Source organism: Anastrepha obliqua, chromosome 1 (genome assembly GCF_027943255.1).
Source record: "Anastrepha obliqua isolate idAnaObli1 chromosome 1, idAnaObli1_1.0, whole genome shotgun sequence".
Taxonomy (NCBI): domain Eukaryota; kingdom Metazoa; phylum Arthropoda; class Insecta; order Diptera; family Tephritidae; genus Anastrepha; species Anastrepha obliqua.
The window spans coordinates 1,556,836-1,579,773 of record NC_072892.1 but is presented as its reverse complement, the minus strand read 5'-3'; the positions used below and the strand labels follow the sequence as shown (position 1 = coordinate 1,579,773).

Here is a 22,938-nt window from a genome sequence, read left to right as displayed (position 1 = left end):
ATCCAAACATTTTCTACAGTATATTTCTTCCAAACCCTCCTAGGGATGCCTCATCGGATATTGTCATCGACCAGGCTTCTGTGCCACATGATGCGATGGACATGAGGGAGCCATATAGAGTGTTAGTTTTGTTCGTCGATAAATGATTTTCCTACGCAAATGCCTACTTAGTCCAAAGTAGCACTTGTTGCCAGAGAAATTCTCCGTTGGAGTTGAGTCTTTACGTGATTATTTGATTATATGACTTCTCAAAAGAAAATGTGTTTGGTATCAAGCGGTTCCAATTTATTATTTTTTGTTTTATGCTCATCTGTATATTAGCTTAAAACTCTTCCAGAGCTATATCCACTTCAGCAAACTGCAAGAGTCAAAAACATGCCTTTCACGGACCGATTTTTCGATGCTAAAATCTGATGAAGCAGTTGTTTAGAAAAAATCTGTTTATGTTTCTGTGAAAAGTCGTAGAAATGTAGATTTTTTTGCAAATCCAGTAATGTTATTGTATTTTCGACGCACCCCGCTTAGTATAAAAAACTCAGTAGTTAAATCTCTGTATTGCATAAGAAATAGCAGAAAACTCTTAAGCGCAGACAAAAGAACTGACCCTTTGCAAGCCCGCTTATATACAATCCGGTTCTCTTGATTAGAGGCAATATTTTTTATGGAATAAATTGGTTATTAAAGCAACTGAATTTGATCTAGTAACTCAAGCTTTCTAGTTTTATTCCATAAAAATTATTGACTCTAATCAAATGAACTAGACTGTATATCACTTTTTAGCTTAAAAATTATACGCAGCGTCTTTCGAAATATTCTGAACGAGTAGAATCAGCTAAAACTTAGGTTGCTTTCAAAAAAAGCTTATTTAAGTATTGGAAAAATTGTCAACCGTCTAGCGAAATAAACGCAACAAACTAACTCTGGCCACAACTTTGAAATTCAAGCTACGATGGAATCCTTCGAATAGAGATGCCTGATGATGTGCATCTAGTTGGGTACGCTGGCGACTTTGCTGCTCTAATAATCCCTCGAAACACTGACGAACCCAAAAGGAAGTTAAATCAAGTCATGACCCGAGTACAGACATGGCTAGAGGATCACGGATTAAAACTGGCCACAGAGAAAACGCAGCTAATTCTTCTAACCAACAGGCGTGTCCCTTTAGAAGTAGACATGCAAGTACTCGTTGCCACTTTATGGACAGATATGGGATTGCGACTGGAATCAAAATTAACTTACTGGGCGCACATAAATCAGGCTGCCACAAGAGTTACCAAAGTAAGCGGCATATTAAGTAAGCTCATGAAGGTCCAGCTCGGAGCAAGCGAAAACGCCAATGGATACGCCGAACTCGATTCTTCTATGCGGATGCGAAATGTGGGCAGATTCGCTAAGGGTGAAATGCTGACGAAAAACTTTGCAATCTGTGCAACGCACCTGCGCTCTCAGAGTGTCTTCTTCATACAGAACAGTATCTAAAGCAGTGGATTTAGCTATCAGCGGACCCATTCCTTTAAATCTTCTAGCACAAGAGCGCAAACGGAGATGGGAAGCAAAAATTTCAGGAATTCCGGTAGATTGATAGCGACACTAATACCCGATTTAAAATAGTGGGTAGAAAGAAGTAACCAGGTTTTTGTTCGGACACGAGTCCTTTCGCAAATATTTGCAGTAAATGGGAAAGGTGAGCCTACCAAATTTCATTTATGGAGACACTGAACACAATGAAGCAGAGCACACCTTCTTCAAATGCGGGAGGTGGCTCACAGAAAGAGCAGCTCTGCAACGAGCTATTTGTCTAAGTATATGTATATATATAATTGGCGCGTCCACCCTTTTTTGTGTGTTTGGCCGAAGCTGCTCCTTCTATTTGTGGTGTGCGTCTTGGTGTTGTTCCACAAATGTAGGGACCTACAGTTTCAAGCCGATTCCGAACGTTAGATATTTTTATGAGGAGCTTTTTCATGGCAGAAATACACTCGAAGGTTTGCCATTGCCTGCCGAGGGGCGACCGCTATTAGAAAAAACTTTTCCTGTATTTTAGTCTTTCACCGAGATTCGATCCAACGTTCTCTCTCTGATATCCGAACGGTATTCACTCACCAACCCATTCGGCTATGTGTAAGTACACATGAAGAAATAATCGAGGAAATGATGATAGGCGAAGAAAAATGGAATGCCTTTGAAAATTTCGTTGAATATATTATCCAAAAAAAGGGGTGGGAAATGGAAACTTATATCAAAGAGCATTTTCAAAACAGGCAACCCTGGACGCAGGGTGAGTAAGTAAGAGTCCTTCTTAGGACCGTCGTTCTTAGCCGTCTTGGACCTCTACCTCGAAGCAATGCGGAAGCAGTCCCGAGGTTGAGACGGGAGATATTTTTAGTTGGATCACCACCCACACAAAAACTAACTTGTTGAAAGCACTGAAAAGAAAATGAGTTTCGCACCAAAAACAAGCTGCCCATGCCAAAGCTTCACTTTAGGTAAGAAGTGCCAATCTTATCTACAACATTTTCTCAATGATGACGCAGCTGACCTTGATATGGCGTCCTCGTTTTACGCCTTTTGAAGCTGCTATTCAACTTTCTGGGAAGGTTAGTGGAAGAGTGCAGCTAGTGCTAAATAGGGATCAATTTGTCTGTGTTTGGCTGGCTGAAGAGTGCAGAATCCAACTAGCGCTTCCTCACCATTTTGTTGCCACATCCTTGTTACCAAATTGTATAACGGTTATTTACAGCATGACTATATCCAGTCTGGGCGGCGTAAGAAACTTAATAGGTTGTTAACATCTAGACTAAACAGTTGTTCGAGACTGTCGAACAGGTCTGTAGGACATTCACAAAGGAAGTGGAAAATCGTTTCCTTTTTTTCAAATGATCTTAGCACAAAACTAAATACACTGAGAATAACAGCTGCCTAAGTTAATCTAAGCCTAATTCATTAAGACAAAGTCCAGTGTTTCCTAGCAGCTGCATACAAAATAGTAGTAAGAGCTAATCTTTTATAGCCGAACAACTGACAACAGCTAACAACTGAGCCAATGACAACAATGACAATAGCAACCACAGCAACTGCAGCACGACGTATGCCAATAACTCTCAGCAGCTTCGGGAATGCAGACTTGAGCGCGCGCGTTTATAAAAACAGCGAAATACACCGCAGCAACGGTTGTTTGATGCCGAACGCGAGTGCGAACGTTTGAACAGCTGACAATGAAGTAGCGGCAACTGAACGGTTTTCGGTGATTTATTGTGTGTATAGCAGTGCATTTTGTTTGAAGATAAACTCAAAGATCTAAAAGCAGACAAAGCGAATGTTGCAGTAGACTTGTGCAAGAAATAGAGTACTTAGAAGTAATTCCTAAATTAGCAAACCAAAAATAAAACGAAAAAAACGTGCCGCGATTATATGTGAAGCGTGTGTATGGGCTTTGGTTGCAAGTAGCAATTGTAATTCAGTTGCATGCAACATTCGAGTACATACTTACAACTATACATAGATTGCCATAAAGCGCGGTAGTAGCAAGTTACCAAGGGAGACCGTGAAACGGCAAATCGAAAAACAAAAACAGAATCGAAGAAAACACATACAAGAATTGCATGCCCATGTACATATACGTAGTAAAGGTTTTGCATAAGCGCAGTGCATTGAAACGAAAGACTTAAGCAACGAACTCGGTTGGGTAGTGAGGCTAGAAGTGTCTTGCTACTTTGAAATCTATATCGACAGCTCAACGCACAAATGCCAAACCGTGGATGACGGATTGGAAGAAGACCGATTAGAAGCGAGATAGACATAAGAAGAAAAAACAGCAATAACAGCAAGTATCAGCTTCCTTTTCCTTTGTAAGTAGCAAAAAATTAGAAACACATAAAAATCAAAAAACAAAAAAAAAACTAAAAATACACAGATAAATTTTATGTAAAGCTGCATTGGAGGCAATTATGTAAGTGGCAACAAATATAAGCAGCGCATAGAATACTCGTAATTGTAGCGGGGCAAAAGTGTGTGTGGAGCGAAGGTTGCACCAAACTATATAAAAAAATAGAAAACGAAACGAGAAATCAAACTCATTAGCGTCAGTAAACACGGAATACAACACCAAGCAAGAGAAAAAACAAAAAAAAATAGACTACAAAATCTTTACTTAATTTTGATTAAATAGCACAAAGCCATATGAAGAAGTCAAAGTTAAAGTTGAGCTTCTTACCTTCCGTAATAATTCAGATAACTTTTTTTGTTGGGAATTGAGCAATAACAAAATTGCATTCCGGTATTTACGGAACAATCAATTAATTAATCAAAGATATAAACACACTCGGCCACTTGGGCATTAGATGCAAGCAGAAGGTCGTAAGTTCGATTCCTAGTAAGACATTTTTGTTTTCAATAGAGGCTTCCCGCCTAGAGACGGCAAATTTTAAGTGAAACTTCTGCTTTATTGAAACGTTTCGAAAATGGCAAAAAACTTTAAGTTTTCATTTGTGGGTTAACAAGAAGAATTTATGAAGTTTAACACACTTTTTAAAAAAGTATGAGCCAGGTTTTAATTTATTTTATACAAAATATATAAAGTATACTGCCTATAACGCAAAGACTTCTTTCAGAAAAAATATTTTTGTTTCTAAATTTTTCTAAACCTCCAACTAAAAATATTAGTCTCATTTAAAGAGGAAGCACTGTTCCAAATATTCTGTTATAATTACTTTTTAAATTTTCTGCTACAAAACCTTTTGGTCTTAGAAAATGTGGTAATTGAGGTTCTCCAAATTCTGGGATTTTTTTCCTGTTCAAAACCTTAAGCTTTATGCAAAAATTAGTTTAGTGATTTATTATTTACTTAGTGATTTATTTTTATTTCAATTAAAATTTCTTTTTATATAAATTTTAATTTTAATTTCAATTGAAATTTGATTTTTATTATTACATCAATTTATATTTTTACTACTATTTTAATATCATATTCTTAGCCATCCAAATTTTTTTCCGAATAACTTTTTTACTAAATAAAAAATAGATTTTTTTGAAAATCTTATTATTGGCCTTTACGCGCTCCATTGCTTGTCTGTTTGTATCCTGCAGCTGTCTAGTTAACAATTTAAAATTTTAAATCTTCCGGCAGGGTGATTAATTTTGCGCCACCTTTTATTAACTTCAATTTAATTTTTATTCTTATGTTAGTTTTCCTAATTATATTTTATTTGGGGAGCCGTAAACCCTGACAACCAGTGCTCCTCTTTTCTTAATTGTGAAATAATAATTGTATTATTGAGTAAAAAATTAATTGTGTTATTATCTTTCTTTGTAAATAAATAAAGAAGTATTTCATTTTTATAAAACGAAAATGTATTAATTATATTTAATTCTTATGTTTTAATGTGAATCTTTATAAAAATTTTCACAATTTATTTATATTTTTGATTTAGTTTTTAATTTTAAATTTTATGTAATTTTAACTCAATTTTTACTTTATTATAATTTTTATGTATATTCACATGCATTTATCTAGCACTATTCCCCCAGTGATCGGCGCGATAATAATCAATCATCAGCCCTTTATCATTATTTTCTTGTTTGCATTTTATTTATTTTTTATTAATTCTTATTTCTTTATTTTAATTTCGTTGCCACTTTTGTTTTCATTTTTCCGTATATCTTTCTATCTATTTTAAATTTAGTATTATTTCTATTTAAATTTCGTATTCAGTTTTTCAATATAAACTATAAACTAATTTTTTATTTCATTCCCAATTTTCTTAATTTTTTTCTACAATTTATTTTTCTTCTATATTTTATTTCATATATTTTTTCATTAAAACAATATGAAATTCAATTTAAGTTTTATTCCTATGCAAGGTTTCTTAATTTCTTTTCTTTGTATGTTTTTTATAAAAACTTTTTATTAATATTTTATTTTCTTATTTTAAATTTCGTTTTTAATGTAATATTTATAATTTATATATATTTTTTACTTATTTCATTTTAATTTTAAATTTAGTTCAATTTAACCAATGGCAGTTTTTATTTGATTTTAATTTGTATATATATTATATTATTGTATATATTTTTACTTATTTTAATTTTTTCCTAAACGAATTATTAAAAACGAATATTTAAAGTCGATTTTTAGTTTTGTTTCCATTTTTTATGTTATTTTCTCTTTTAATTCGCGGAATTATTTCTATTTGTTCTTTATTTACTTACTAATTTTAATCCTAATTTTTTATCCAAATTTTAATTTTAGTAACAATTTTAGTTTCTGTATTAATCATAACAATTTTTTTTCGGGTACTTTTTTCCCCGGGCCCGGAGTTCTCAGAGGGGCCCGGACTCGAGATTATACGTATTTATATGAATTAGACATTATTGGAAAGGGCCCGCATTTGCTATTTTCCCCCCGGGGCCCGGAATTTTCCCACGGGGCCCGGATATGGTCTCTACGGCCCTGTATGTATGTAATACTTGCAAAAAATCGTCAAATCAAATTAACTGGATTACCAGCTAAACATCGAAACTGCAACTCGCATACATACTTTTATTGAACAATATTAATGCACACCTATATAAGTATGTATGTATGTGTGTGTGCACGCTTTATATAAATTATTATTTTGCACTTTTTTTATTATTACATATTAAATGTGGCATGTTTGAACTTAGCGGTGCTATGAAGTTGCATGTTTGATCACTGGAAAAAGAAAAATAATTAGGTAATAAATAGCTTTTGAATCAGGGTAAAGAGAGATATTAATGCAGAGTAGAGCGTGAAATGCAAGCGAACAAAAGCAAAAGATCCGTTTTTAATCTTTTGTTTTATTTCTTTGTAAAATCTGCTGGCGTTGCAGTGCCTGTGTCTGACATGAGGCAGAAACGCTTTGTTGCTAAATTTGTTAAGCAAAATATGAAGCTATCGGGTTGATAAGCAAGTAATTTCGGGTCTACAGAGGGAACAAGTAGTGTACAATAAAATAAAAGAATTCTTATATAAGTACAAGAAATGAGCTTTCAAGAAACACAAATTTTGGAATTTATTTCAGCACCTGCTTGTTTTCATGCTCGTAGTACCACTGACGCTTATCAACAAAAATAAGAATTATTAATAATATCAAGATCAGATCATCATATTAGTGAACATTTCAGTACCCCGAAAGTTTTGCAAATTTGCATTAAATTAAAATCAAGGCATTACAATAGATACGATGACATCAATTCCCAACGAAGCTGCAATAATTTTGCTCGCGTTGCCAAGTCTGTGTGAGGCCTTGCATTAACGTGGCGGCACCAAATGATTGTTTTGCATTTGTCAATTGTGTCCATTTTGCCTTGTTTACTTCCTCCATTTTCATTACTTGTCGACTATAATCTCTGAACTGGTCTTTTGGTTTCTTGGAAGCTGCTCAAACACGAAACATCTTTGTGATGGCCATTAAATTAATGGTATGACTTTGGTTTGATGCAATGCAGGTTTCATTGTATTTTGTGCTGGTTCATCACGCTTGAACCATGATTATTTTCGATTGATGTTACAGCAGCCAATAAATTTTGCATCACCAAAACGATGATTCATTTCAAAACCGGATTCATTTTATTGTGTTTCAGATGCATAGTGCAAACCGCCATGCGTTGTGTTAAGTGAATCTTTAACAAGTCATTGGGAGCCCCAAATATCGAGCTTCTTGAGATGGCAAAAAACATTTGAAGGAGTTGTAAATTCAATGTTAATACACTTAAAGATAGGCTGTCACTTTTGTGCATCATTAAAAGGTGATTAGGTAAAGCACCAATCCCCATTTGTAGTATGCCACCTCTTGTGGAGGTCATGAGTGGTGCAGCAGTGACGGTGCCATGTCGAAGATTTTTCATGAAATTTTTCCATGGCAAAAATAGACTGAGAGGCCACTTTCTGTTGATTGATGGCTGGTGTCTTTCAGTTATCCTGCTCAAGAGTAGTCTGGCGTTGGTGATTCTTCTTGATATGATTTTTAACAAATCTTTATCTGCTTTCTTAAAGGAATGGAAATTTACAATACTTACACATTTTTTAAAAGCGGAAGAAAAAATGATATTCGCCATTAAAGTCCCATTTCCAAACTATCAAGCATCTCTAAACTGTTTAAATGCATTACAAAGGGCAAAAGTCGGCTAAGTCTTTAACTAACCCAAACAATCGTGGTTTTGTAACTGGCCGCTCTGCAGCTACGAAACTTGCGGTTTTGAGTGAATTCCGTACGTCATCGGCATTTAACAAAGTGTCGCTCGTAAACAAGTTTGCGAGATAGAGCTTTCACTCCACCTTTCTGCAATGGCTTAAGTCATATTTGACGGACAGACGATGCGTGTTAAAACTCGATGGCGTTTTATCGAACCAAGGTTTGTTTTATTTCATTTATTGCTACTACAGGTGTCCCCCAAGGGAGCATCTTAAGACCACTTTTATTTGTGATTTTTATTACATAAGCAAGTGTTTTTCCTTTCCTTTCTTGCTTTGCGCGGTTGATTTACAAATTTCCTCATCTGTTACGGACAAATGTTTTCGCTCAACATTTTCGAAGCGTTAGTATGTTTCTAAAACATCCTACACCATTTCTAATAATGTACTTCAAGGTGTAACAGAGTTTAAGGATCTTTGGGTTTTATTCGATACGAAAATTTCCTTTAGTGGTCATATTCATTTTATTCTTTCAAAACCGTACTCGTTTCTGGGCTTCATTCGTCGCAATGCTTCTGTATTTTTTAATCCGTATACCAATAAACGGCTATTTACGGCTCTTGTTCTTGTTTTCACTTAGATTAGGATATTATTATTGGCGGACTTTTGGCCAACTTTCAATAAATGGAGTTGAGCGCATTCACAAAATACTTCTTAAGCAGGGCCTACCTCCCTACGATTTAAGGCCCCTGTTCCATCCAATAATTCTCCATTAATCCCTCTAGAAAAGAGGGAACTTCTTAATTTCGTTTATTTTCAGTGTTGTTAATGGCATCATCGACTCTGCCGGTAAGCTTTAATGTTCCCCAAAGAAGTCTTTGCATTGTTTACCCTTTTTATGGGGCAAACTTGAAGACTAAATTTGTAATAAAATCACCTATTACTCGCGCACTTTGAGGCTATAATTCGTTATCCAATTCCAGCCTGCTTGATTTTGCTTTAACTGCAGCTGATTTTGTAAACTTTTAAATTTAGTTGCTTAAATTTAGTGGGAAGTTTGGCTTGTTTTCCTCTACATTCTTGTAATCACATGAAACGGCACAACCCTAAGAAACCCCATAAGTGGGGATACAAAATAGTGGCTCTAAGTGGAGTATCTGGCATCTGTTATCCATTTAAGCCGGATACACAAAATGAAAAAAAATAAAACATCTCAGCGAACCAGATCTTGATGCTTCCTCCAGAAACAAAACTTTCCGTTCCTATTTTGATAATTATTTTACCTCTTTACCCTTGTTAAAGTACCTTACCAAGAAAAGATTTTAAGATTGGCAACTATAAATAAAAATCGGAACCCAAGATGTAAATTGCACGATCAAACAACTTTAAAAGTAGTTATTTAGTTGAACATGTGAATTCGTTTGATGGATGAATATAACTACTGTGGCCTGAGTGGCCAATAAAGTTATTTACTTGACATCGATTTTTGCAGGGGTAATTCCCGAAGATAAATTTCAACGCTACGACATAGCGAATAAATGGCATGTTCTGGTGGATAGACCATTCGCAGTGGCTCAATACAATTCATATGTGGGTGGAGTTGATTTGGTCGGCAGTATAATGGGTCGCTATAAATTAAATATATAACGTAGCATATGGCAAATTTGTCTATTCTACCATTCACTTGACTTGGTTTTCAGCAATTCTGGTTGCCATGCAAGCGATTTCATAATGCGTGCGCATCAATGGAGAAACGATTGAGTTCTGCTGAGTTTCATTTACATCTTGCTGAAGTTGTGTGAAAAATGGACACAACAGCGATGACTAAAAAACGGAACTAGTTAAAGACTAGGAAAAAGAAGTTAAGGACTTGCTTGAATTGCGATTAATATAAAAATTTATTTTTATGATATTTAATGTTAGGGTAGTTCTTAACACTATGTTAATACTGGACTGACTGCCAACATATTTGACACTCGTATTTATACTTATACCTCATCTTATTGTTTAGGTACACGACTTCTATATTCGTTTCTTCGTTCGCTGTTTAGGAAAAACCTGTTTATCTCTTGTGATTCTTAAAATACATATGTTTGGATTTCTTCAGCCCTGCATGATTACACTTAGAATTTTCTGAACTATTTTTAGTTATTATTTGTGAATGAAATCATTCCTTAACTAACTCCAATTTTGAAAATGAGTTGATAGCTAAGTCATCCAACGGTTCGGCGCAGCCCTTACCACCACAGCCAGTAGATCAAAATGAGTTGGGTCATTGACCGATTTGAACTAATAATTGTAGGCGTTGCAAGTTTCCAAAGTACACAGAATACACACAAGCGCTCCGCGAAAAATGTATAACACCCTTTGTTGCTGATGTGCAGCATAATATTTTTTCTTAAAATAAATGAAATCTTTCAGAATATCAAAAAAAACAAACTTTCACTGAAAAATATGTGGTTGCACATCAAAGGGGTAAGTGAGATAAATGAGCCTCACCTCTCTCTAAAAAAATCAAGTTTTAGTATTTCAGAAACCTTATAATCCCATTTAATGGTAAAAAGTCTAGTCTATACTTATATACCTTAAAAAATTCTATGAAAACTCGAGCCTTCACTTCAAAATAAGTAAAGCCTTTTGACAGAAAACTAAAAAAAAAATAACAGCAAGAGCTTAGCTTAACATTGGATTTAAAATTATTTTAATAATTATTTACTATAAGGGAACAAAAAGGGATTTTCAATAGGACAAGTTGGCGCGAAATTAATCAGCCTTTCAGAAGATTTATAATTTTTGCCAATGGTGTCGTACATAAATTATATTTGACACTTGTGACAGCTGCAGTTTACAAACAGACAAGCAATGGAGCACGTAAAGGTCAAAATAAAATTTCCATCAGTCAAAATAATTTTTTATTTAGTAATAAGGTTATTCAAAAACAAAATTGGATGATTAATTTTGCGCCATCTTGTATAAGCTAGCGTGCGGCTTTTTTTGGCATCAAGTGTAGTTATCATGGCATATTGAACAGGTATTAACTATTAAATATATGACCTCTTATTTGTCAAATTTTGTTTAAATTACCTCAACTATCAATCTTTGTTTATTAATTTTGACATTTTAAAAGCCAAAAGCATGCACAAACAACACTGCTTTTGTAGTAGATAATTTTAAGGCATTTATTTTTTGAAGACGCGGCGACAAGTTGCGTTTTCCATTCGATCAGTCTATTTTTTGACTACTTTAACCTTTTTATACTTATATTCTATTTTAAAAAGTGACATTTCTCTTTGAGAAAGATAATTTAGCTCCTCTATTAATGTGAGCTGCATTAAAATAATAAAATCTAAAAAGTTGTTCCTATCTACTTTCTCCCACTTTTTCTAAACTTCTGCTTTCAATATAAACAGTGTATTAGTGCCACTATTTGTTATAGCACTGCATTTATATAGCTATTGGCAATTTTTTTTTTGTTTTTTTGAGGACGGTATTGCGTAGTTTCTTGAGCATAAAAAAATCTTGAGCATCCGTTGTATGGAGAAAATGCGAAAGATCGCCGATAGAAACAATTATCAAAAATCTACGCGATTTTCGAGCCGCTTCAAACTTCCAATTTATTATATTAAATTTACTGGACTTTAAACTGTCTACCAGAAATTTTTATAAAAATTCTGACTAAACATTTTGTTTATTTATTTTTAACGAATATTTGAGGGGTTCTTTTTTATTTTTTTGCACAAAGTTTGCAGCTGGGTTTTATGTGATTTTTGTAGGAGAGTGAACTAAATTTTTATAAAATATTTGTTAAGTATAAATAAGAAGAAAATAAATTGTGAAAACTTGTCAAAGTATTGACATATAGTTTTTCAATAGTATAGTCATTAGTCCTGCTGACTTAAAAAATGTAGCTTTGAAAAAAACTCGTTAAAAATTTTCGACAAGGTACACATCTGACTGAGAGATGCGCCGAAATTTAAAATAAACGTACAAGGCAGCGCAAAATTAATCACCCTAACGGAAGACATAACTTTTGTAAATGGCTTCGGATGTCAATCATATTTGACACTTGTGAAGCATCATTCAAAAATACAATAATATTTTTTTATTTAGTAAAAAGTTTTTCAAAGTCAAAAAATGCAATTATGGATATCGATGGAAAGTTATGTTCCGCATCCTTTGGAGCCGAGCTCCTCCTCCTACTTGTAGCGTGCGTCTTGATGTTGTTCCCCAAATGGAGGGGCCTACAGTTTTATGCCGCCTCTGAACGGCAGATATTTTTTTATGAGGAGCCTTTTCATGGCAGAAATACCCTCGGCGGCTTCTCATTAACTGCTGAAGGCGACTGCCATTAGAAAAAACTTTTTTTACCAATTAGTATAACGTGCCCGAGGTTGAATGATAGTCATACATCAGCCCATTCCGCTCGTAAAAAATGTGTTCAGCCATGATTCTTCGAATATGTAATTTTTAATGTATTCGAACAATTTTAGCAAAAATATTTCTTATTTCTACAATACCCTAACCTTCCAAGACCTTAGTCTTGCCACTCAAGATGGACGTTCCAAGAGTGGTAACAACGTCGCTTGATTTGGTGAGAAAAATGCGAAGCAAAATAAGTACTTTTTTATATTTAACTTCTACGTACTTGGATTGGTTTTCTTCAAAAATTACAGATTTCGATGTTGTGTCAAATTGAAATTTTTTTCCTAGGCTTCTGCCATCTCACCAATGCGTATATCATCACAGCTCGGCATGTTTGAGATGAAATTTGTTTTAAACGCTTTGCGCATCACTTTTAATAAACTTAACACAAATTCAGTAACAATTAAAATAATTTGTTTAACTTTGTTTTGTGGCACAGTGTAACTATATGAGTACATACAAATACATAAAGAGTACGTACAAATGTTTTATGCAATAAAATTATATACGACTTTTCTTTTGTTGTATAAACCGACATGCCCTAATGCAAATACATATTTTCATCTAAAACATACAATACGATGTGCCTTTAATACATATATACGCTACGAGTGTTTGTATGCAGAAATCTAAATAAATAAATACATACATACATACACACATAGTTTACTTAAATACAGCGCCAACATTGTGGTAATTGTTCAACTAAACAATAGTTGAAGAATAATAAAAGATCCATCAGTGCAACCTCAATTTTATCAAATAAGAGATGAGAAAACAAAAGTAGCAACAAAAAGAGAGTTGCACAAAAATCGGCAAAATTCCGCTTGGCTCACAGTAAAATATCGAACTACAAAAGTTAATGAATCGCGACAATAACAAAACCAAAACCAACAAGCGTCATCAATAGGCAGCACAAGCTGCACTCATAACACCGTTACGAACGAACACCAACGCATGCCAGCACTTTCATTGCAATGACTTGACGAAATAATTATGTTTGAATGATGAATTGTTCCAAATAACAAAAAAATTGAAGTTTGTTGTGCAATTTTTTTATCAAGTTTTCCTAAACTTTGTTTGCTCTCTTTGTTATGAATTTCTCTAGCACATTACAGCTTTGCTAGTTTTTTTTCTTTCAATTGCTTTGTTAAATATTTGCGTGGCATTTAAAATCACAGAATCATTACAATTAATTATCCAAAAGGCAGCAATTCGATGCAGAGGTGTGGATTCATTGATCAATTATTATTAATTTGTGTAGTTCAAATGATTGATATCCGATCTTATATTCCAGATCTGAGTTTGAAGGTACTTATTAACCAATTCAAATGTTCACACAGTAACGGTATAAGAAACACAACAACTGCCAGCAATTAACAGTAAGCTTTTTAACATTGTTTATATGGTGGCTCTCAGTGAGAAACCTTTAGAGAGAGAATAAATTTCCTTCTCGTGTATATGTGCACATATATGTAAATATATTGTATCTAAGCATAACTTAACTTGTACCTCTTTAACCCCTTACGCCTATAGAAACAACTGTACGAATTTTTTTAAATACATAGAGAAACCATAGATGAGCATAGAAGTTGCCTTGCGAAACTTCAGATTTGTAACTTTTTCTATATCTTAGATCTGCAATGTGTATTTAAATACACAACGATTTGCTCCAGTTCCTCAGTGAATGTGAAATGTGTTAGCAATGGCAATATTTTGCTCACCATACAGAAAGATGCAGTTGAAATCAACTGTCTTATGCGCCAATGTTTTATAAAAAACTAGCTGACCCGGCGAACTTTGTTCCGCCCTAGAGGCAATAATAAAAAATAGTTTAAAAAAACTAAAAAACACGCTTTTATTGCTAATCGAACTAAAAAGTAGAAAATAAATTTTAATGACAAAGAGACCTATAATGAAGTAATAACAAATCGAACGATCAGTCATAGTCAACTACCTCAGAACAGAATTATAACAAAAATTAATTTACAAATAGAATAATTCAAATTAGAGTTAAAAGCGTGGGATGCTTGATATAGTAAATATTACAATCATTCTATTGGCAACTAGGTTGCAAGCAGTATTCAGTGTTGCAATCATATCGAAATGCTGCTCGATTCAAATACTTGATAATTCTCTTCTTTTGCGTCGAAAATCATCTACTTGTTGATCTCTGTTATTCGCCCCCCGATATCGCATTGCCAACCGAGCCGTTTCACGGGCTGCCTCGCTTTGCTCTTGTGATTGAGAAGCATACTAACGCGGCGCTCTTCACGGGCAATTCCTTGTGCTTCTTCAGTCGTTTCATTCGTTTCGTATCCTTCTTGTATTTCGGCTTTGTCGGGAAAGATTCGATCGTTTTGGTCGCGGCACTGATAATGATGATTCAAAAGAATACAAATTACTGTGATTATATATTTCTCACAAAATTTATATTATCAAATTTTCTACTTAACCATAGACAAAATTACGTTTAGCTGTCATTTGCGTTTTGTTATTCCATATCAGATGCGTTTTTGTTATACCACATTTTATAATGACTTCACGGAAACGCGTTCGAATAGGATAAAAAGTATCCTATGTCCGTCTCCTGGTTCTAAGCTACCTCTCCACCAATTTTCAGCCAAATCGGTTCAGCCGTTCTCGAGTTATAAATAGTGTAACTAACATGACTATCTTTTATATATAATATATAGATATTTTAATTATAGATGTATTAATTCAATTAAAGTTCGAAAAAAAGAACATTTGACTTGTGAAGGAGCGTAAACAGAAGTGGGGATTTGGAGCGCCGGGGAAAATACTGGTCAGTATTTATTTTTACTTTTAATTGAGCAAATAGACGTTCCACTGCCTTCTTTTGAATAAATGGGTATATTTTTGATCATTCCTTATCAAAGCATTGCAGTTGATTTTATAAGAAACAATTATGAAAATTGTTGGAAAAACTTTATATTCATACAACTTTATTCAAATGACCACCACAACAGACTTTACTGTAGTCCATTCCGTTAACTCAGTATATTCTTAGAGTTCCGTGATTTATCTCGGATACAAATTTTGACTCTCTCTCCCAAGTCGCCTCCGGAATCAAATCACATCTTTTAGGGGGCAGGCTGGCATTTCGATATTTGATATTGGTTTTATCACTGACATTTTTTATAAGTTTAGCTATTTTATCTCCTGGAGCCTATATACTCACATGTATGCACCAAATAAAATTTTAAATTCCAAACACTAGATGGAGCACCCTGTATTTCAGCAACAATATGAGCAATTTGTTCGCTCAGTTTTTGCTTCTGGCGCCTATCGTGGTCCCGTTACTTTGCTCTCAGCGAACTTGACAACGAGTTGCGTGATATTAGCTCCAGTATGGCCAGATTACCATTTTCGTAACTTGACTTAGCATTTTTTTTGTTATTTAGTCTCGGAGAGTTCTTCATGACATTTTTCTAGCCTGTTCTAATTAACTCTATTTGGCTTTACTTTTTTTTACATCTGGTGGCATTGCCCGCGATTGCTGGTGTTATTGGTGTTCTTCTGCTTTTGTCAGTCAGTCTCTCTCGCTACTGCAGTGTTGCCTAGCTTTGGATGTAAAAACGCACTAAAATTCCTATTTAAAGAAAATAAAACACCCAATTTTTATTGACAAATTTGTATGCGTGACAAATTGTCTTTAGAATGTGCGGTTGTTTTAATAAATGTATTATGCTTATGTACAATTTAATTTATGAGTTTTTTTTGTTACGCAAGACTCTTTTGTTAAGGGAATGACTTATTTGCTATATTTGAGGTTATGTAACTAGATAAGGTACTCTTTTAGTAAAAATGTCAGTATGGTTTCTTTAATATTTTCTGGTATTTTGTGGCTTATTTTTAAAATGAATACACCTCTTGATGCCTTATGTCCCACGAAGGATTGATGGCAGGAAGAAATGATTACACCTCTATGGTTTTAATCCGCATTCAGTAAATTCAAACGCCTTTTAAAATGTGTAAAAATGTTTTCAATCTTAAGAAGAGTTGAGAGAGGGGCATTTAATATTCTTGCATAACCTTAAAAGGAGCAAAAAATTAAATTCACACTTTCAAAATATCAAATTTTATACGAACCAACTAATTTTTATTAGCACTAAAATCTTCTCCCTTTTTTAACCTTCCTTGGTTTTAAAGTTTCTGTAGCTTTAAATTAAAAAAAAGAAAAAAAAACTCGAAACTTCAAAATTTTCCCACTTAAAAAAGCACTAAATGTATTGCGAAGAGCAAATGGTTGGCAATACTGCACAACTCGGGAAAACGTGACGTCACGTACTCTATGATGGGGGCAATCTTCTTTCTATCATTCTTGTATGGAACCTATATACATATAAACGTATCAATATATGAATCCCCTGTACATCGGTAAAAATATAAAAACAATTTAATCAATTTTAGCTACTTTACCTATTGGGGCCTATACTCGTATATGTACATAGGGATGTTGGTATGGATCAAGCAAAATTTCAAATGTCAGATTCTCACTCACGCACTCTGCATATCGGCAACCATATGAGCAATTTTTATCAATTTCGGCTAATTTAACTAAATACTCTCTTCCCTCTTTCTATCCAAAAAGAGAATTTACGAAAATCTTTCGCAGGAATTTTTTATATGTATTATACAATATATATGTATATTCTTCTAATTTTATGGGCGAAATTCTTACTTAGAAACGAAAGAGTTAAATCTGTAAATTTAGCTTCAGATTTATATTTTCACATATGTATGTACATATAAGTGATAACATACACAGTTGAGATTGAATTTGTAATGTACTTTTGTCAAATCTTTCACGGAATACTTGACCGACTTACATATGGTATTTATGGTATTATTCAGAACTCATGCCAATCTCGACTTAATGATGTCACCCAAAAACGAGCTTTCTCTCAACAGCAGTAAAAAGAAAAAACAAAACAAACTGATACTCCATGGAATTTCTGATATCAGTTTCTGTAGAAAATAACAACAAAAGAATGTCCAAAAATAAAAATGTTCTTAATGCATGATATATACATACTTATATGTGTACATATACATATATAAATCGGCATATTTTACAAATATGAATAAGCAAAATGCGTAGAGGGCAAATGAGTTCAAATCCATTCATTATGTCGCTTTGATTAAGTGTTTTGCTCGCTCAAATTGGGTGCCAACGGTAACAAAGAATATAAAGAGAAAAAACTATAATTTGTTTGCCTTAAAGGCGTCAAAAGTTCATTTATTTAACTAAGGCAACTTTGCATTGTGTTAATTTTCAATTATTGAGTTTGTTGGCTATTGAATCACTTTCTGCAAACGTTGCTGACGTGATTCTTTTATGTTAAAATGTTCTTTCGCTCGCTATGATTTCAATTTTTATTCTACGTTTTTTTTAATGTCAAATGAGAAATTTTTAGCCATAAAATCAAAACCTAAGCAAGGAAATGAAAAAATTGCATATAGAATTTATTAGAAATGTTTGCTTGCTTACCAAAAGAAATCGTTCGAATTTCCAACATAAGAAAATCTTTTTCTACTATTTTCTATAGTGCTCTTCTGTAGTTTTGATATTATTAATACTTTAATACATATTTTTATTACTATTTTAATTGCATAGTCATATTGAGAATTAAAGTTGGTTGTGGTGCCTGTTTATGCTTTTTAGTTTTTACTTTTTTTCTTACCAAACAGCAAGACGCCGCTACCGGTTGTGAACGAAAATGTCACTGGTGAAAAGAAATAATTACCCAAAGCACAGCAAAAGTGAATATTAAAATGTATGACTGCGAATGTAAACATTTTTAATGCTACAACAAGGAAATTAATTATTATATTTAACTTAACTGTGTGGCATACATTTGAAAGCTGTTTGATTTTGATTGCAGTTAAATTTTATGGTTTTACTCTTCAGTAATTATTTTTGTTAGGTAAATACAAGCATGTAAACAATAAATTATTTTTTTTTTATTTTTCTTTTTATTACACGGTTTGACAAGGGTTTGTGCGCTTTAAAAATTCTAGGAAAATATGAAAGTAGAAGTAATTTGTTGTACTCGTATTTAGGGTGTTTTTGATATGTGCCAAATGCCTTTGGAAAATTACTTCTTTCTTTTTTTGTTGGCTATTACCGCTAATCATACTTTGGATTCATCTTTTTTCAGGAACTTATGTCTCGTCTATTAATATCTAGTCTATTGATACTACAGTTTGCTAAGAAAATTTGTAGGAAATTAACTAAAGTTTATTATTACATTTTTTAAAAATGCCTAATTGAATTACAAAAACAACTGTTTGAAATAATAAAATATTTTTTTATGTTATTTATTTTTTTGGCTAAAGGGAATAATTTAGAGCTCTAACCAGTGTATGGCCTTTAAAAAGCTGTTGGGTAGTTTAAGATTCGTAACATCAACAATGTTGTCCAGCAAAGCGAGACCGAGCAATCTCAACCGTCTTCTACACAAAGCCATGTACCCGCATAGAAGGAGTTCGACTGTCTTACATCCTTCCTACTTAATTTAAGTAGACTTTAGTACGACTTAGACTCAATTCAAGCCATGTTTGTCTACCGATAGCGCAGGTATTTAACTGTTTCTAGTTGACATTTGCAACTGGAATGGTCTGTCGGTCTACTGAAAGTTGACATGTTGCGTAGGTATGTCTTACAGTTATCTGTAATGATACTATGTCCTGGCACCCCGAGTAGTTAATAGGAAAATACTGTGCAAGTATTTTTAATAACTTGTAACACTCTTTTCTCTTTTAGACGAGTGGCCAGTGGTGTTAGGAATACCAGAAAACAACCCAAGTAAACTTGAGTCTCCTTGTTTGTTTCCTTTGGAGCATCGATGATTCCCTCAGTTTTAGTGCCACTTTGGCGACTAATTGCCTGCAACAATGTGTAGGTCAATTGGCAATAAATGTGGCATAACATTTAGAGCCGAAATTGGGATTGTTTTGGTTCAGGGTTCTGGTTTCATGACATTTATTTTTTGAGTATGTTATCCGGCATATGTCCGACGCGGTTAGTAGTTACATGGTCCGTCGATCAGTCGAATTTTTGACTACTTTTTCTAATAAATCCGGCCGTATGGCGTCAATGCTAGCTTGAATATTGAAATAAAACGATTGTTAGGCGGGCTGCATGGCAAAATGCGCCATCTTTTTGAAACCTAACGTCGTAGATGCTTAGCTGATTAATTTTTGGGAACAAATCAGCCGTGTGAAGATGTGAAAGCAGACCTTAAAAGGCTAAACGTGAGGCGTTGGAAGAAAGTTATTTCGAATAGGGAGAGATGGCAAAAGATCGTGAATCAAGCAATTCTTCAGCAAGAACTGTGATGTTAAGAAGAAGAAAGAGATGTTAAATGATCTGCATGTCAATTAATAAAAATCATCAATAAAACTTGAACTAAGTCCTGATAGCTAAAAACGGTTGATTGATAAAGTTTTGAATTTACAATTCCTCATTAAGTGTTTCCTACTTCTTATCATTAAAATCATAATTTTTTGCATGGAAATTATTATACAAATTGTTCCAAAAACTAGTATGGACTTTTAGCTTTCCAAAAAAGTAAATTGCGCTTAAAATAGTGTGCGAAAAAATGCAAAGAATCGGCTAAGAATCGCCCTATGTCGATGCCAATTAATCGCACGGACTCTAAGACGGGCACACTTAGCGAAGTATAATATATAGCAGCTTATTGTAACTACTCAATACAGGTACAGGATGAGTGAGAAGTAGAAGGAATGGAAAGGAGATTTTATGGGCCGATAAATTTTAAAGTTGACTAAAATCAATTAGGCGACTAAAGCGCCATTTAGGAGGCTTAGAGGGCCCTTTTCAAAAACTCCTCTAAGAATATAATTTGCATGGAGTTTAATTAATTGCATGGAGCTAATTATAGCTTAAACTGATATGTTAGACAAAGCAATGTTAGCGTGCACCAAATGAGGTGTCTGCATTGTTTTTTTGCAGCTCCAGACAAACGCTAATTGCATTTAAAATATATTTTACTAATTACTTGCAAAGGGTACTTCAAAAAATACGCCAAGTTATTGTTTTAAAAGGAAATATATAACAATTTAGATTCTTTCAGGGTTCACTATTTTTATTCCGAATACGGAAATTTTGTATAACAAACTGTAGAAATAAAGATTAACCGTTTTTAAAACCTTCGGCTGGGCAACCGGGTCTGGCCTTTTTTCGCACTGTTCGAGGATCTTTTTAAAAAGGTTATTACATAATTCGATAGAAAATTAAGTCCGAAGAAGCTATCTGGGAGCTCGAATCGGTACTTATAATAGAAAAATGTTAAATTTACGCCGAAAGTCAAAGAAATCTGGTCAGAAAAGTCTACACAGACCCGGTGGCTAACGGAAGGTTAACATTAAAATAGCAGTAGTCATACAAGTAACGTATTCTGAACCAGTTTATAAAAAATTAAAAAAAATTTGTAGATACAAAGTTAAATTAAATTAAAAATATTAACTTTTATTATTTTAAATATTATTGAATATTATAATATTATTTAATATTAAATATTATTGAATTTACTAAGTTTTTTTATTCCGGCAGCACAATGGCCGAGCATTGAGTCCACCGTTTGCTCACATCTCTACAAAATCTTTAGCCACGCATCTTCAACAATTTCACAAAGTTATTGATTGTTATTCGATTATGTACAACTCAACAGATTTTCTATATGATTAAGGTTGGGGGACTGAGCTCGCTCACTAGATAACCTCAATTTGATTTGCACGCAACCAATTATTGTCATTCTGACTCGTGTGTTTAGAAGCATTATCTTGCTGCTCATTTTATTGTCATTTCCTTTCTTCAATAGGGCATCATAACATTCTGCACTATTTCCACATAAATATTGGTGTCCATTATGCCTTCAAGTTTGTGCATGAAGAAACTGCCTTCATTATTTTTATCATTATTTTTGGGTCCCCATGCTTAATGGTTCTTGGAGTGTATTATTGGCTGATTTGCGGTACCAGGTGGACGTTTAATACATTGTCGTGAACCCGCGCCGCCCTACAAAACTGTTTCAGACTCAGTTTATAAAATATTGCACCACATGTCACATGTTTTCTTGCAAATTCCAGACATTTTGTCTAACGTTTTGGTATCAGGAGTGGCTTTTTTCGTGGCCTGCCTTCTACGTACAGTCATGTCACAATGTAATTAAGTTCACCTTTTTTTATTTTTAATGCTAACTTCTCTTTGGATCAACATACAATTCTACGTTCGTTTTGCAAGGAAGTTTTTCATTGTCCTCCTCTTTTTTGCAGCTTTTCCAGAAATTTAATTACATTTGAAATCATTTCTTTAAACATGAAAAAATATTTTGTATTTATGTGCAAGGTCTTCCATATACTATCAATTTTGGAGTTCGCCTTCGCTGTTCTCTGATGCAGTTCTTCGCGCGACACTCACCGAAATTAAAAATAAAAATAAAAATAAAAAAACAACGTACTTACGTCCAAATCTTCGCAAAATTTTTATTAATTCGCTTTATATAACCTTAAGCCAATAAAGAACCGTTATACTGCGTAAATGCCACACTTGTTCAAATAAACTATACACATTTGAAATTCTGTAACCCTTCGTAGAAATTTGGTATTGAACTTTCCTCTTGTATTATTTATGGGGGAATATATAAAAGGCTTCAAAATAATTTTTTGAGGGTACTCTTCTTCTTCTTGATTGGCGCGATAACCTCTCGTCGTTTCTTTCTCGCGCTTACGGAGAGTCCATTGCACACATCAAGTGAAGCCAAGTCCTTTTCCACCAGATCTTTCCACTGCAGAGGAGGCCTTCAGATACTACGTTCTATGGCTATTCGACCAGTCATTTTGCTCGCTCACTTTCGCCTACTCTGAAAGTTCTTAGGTTGCATGAACACCAAACGGTAATAATTTGTAACATTTGATACAAACTATTTGCTTCATGAACAGACCTAATAAGGCAAAGTTTTCCCGTGTTGTGTGACTTGTGGCGCCATTCTGTTATAATCAAAGATCGCCTATGTATCTTTCTTCGAGCTCAGGCCACAAAAAATCTGTAATCAGTTGTCTGTAGCGCTGCTTATAGACAGTAAGAGCTCTTTCATTTTCGTCTTTCTCATTTTCATCTTCCAAGAAAAACGTGCCAGATATTACTACTTATTATTTACGCTACTTACAACTACTCGTTACTTTTGGAATACCCTTTAGCATTTAAAATGCGATTATGTGCATTTATATAAACTCACAAACATAGTAAGACAACAACGTGACATTGCATAGGCGTGTCATTTATCATTTTAAACAATTAAACGAAATGGAATAGA

The 22,938-nt window shown here is 33.9% G+C and overlaps 1 protein-coding gene across 1 annotated transcript in view; it reads left to right on the top strand.

Annotated features, from left to right (window-relative positions):
* The first annotated feature begins 3,188 nt into the window (after nt 1-3,188).
* Nucleotides 3,189-22,938, top strand: part of LOC129245171 (glucose dehydrogenase [FAD, quinone]) — a 112,496-nt gene continuing 92,746 nt past the window's right edge. Inside the window, exon 1 of the mRNA XM_054883196.1 lies at nt 3,189-3,848. The gene's annotated coding sequence lies outside the window, so the exon portion shown is untranslated. The remainder of the gene's footprint in view (nt 3,849-22,938) is intronic.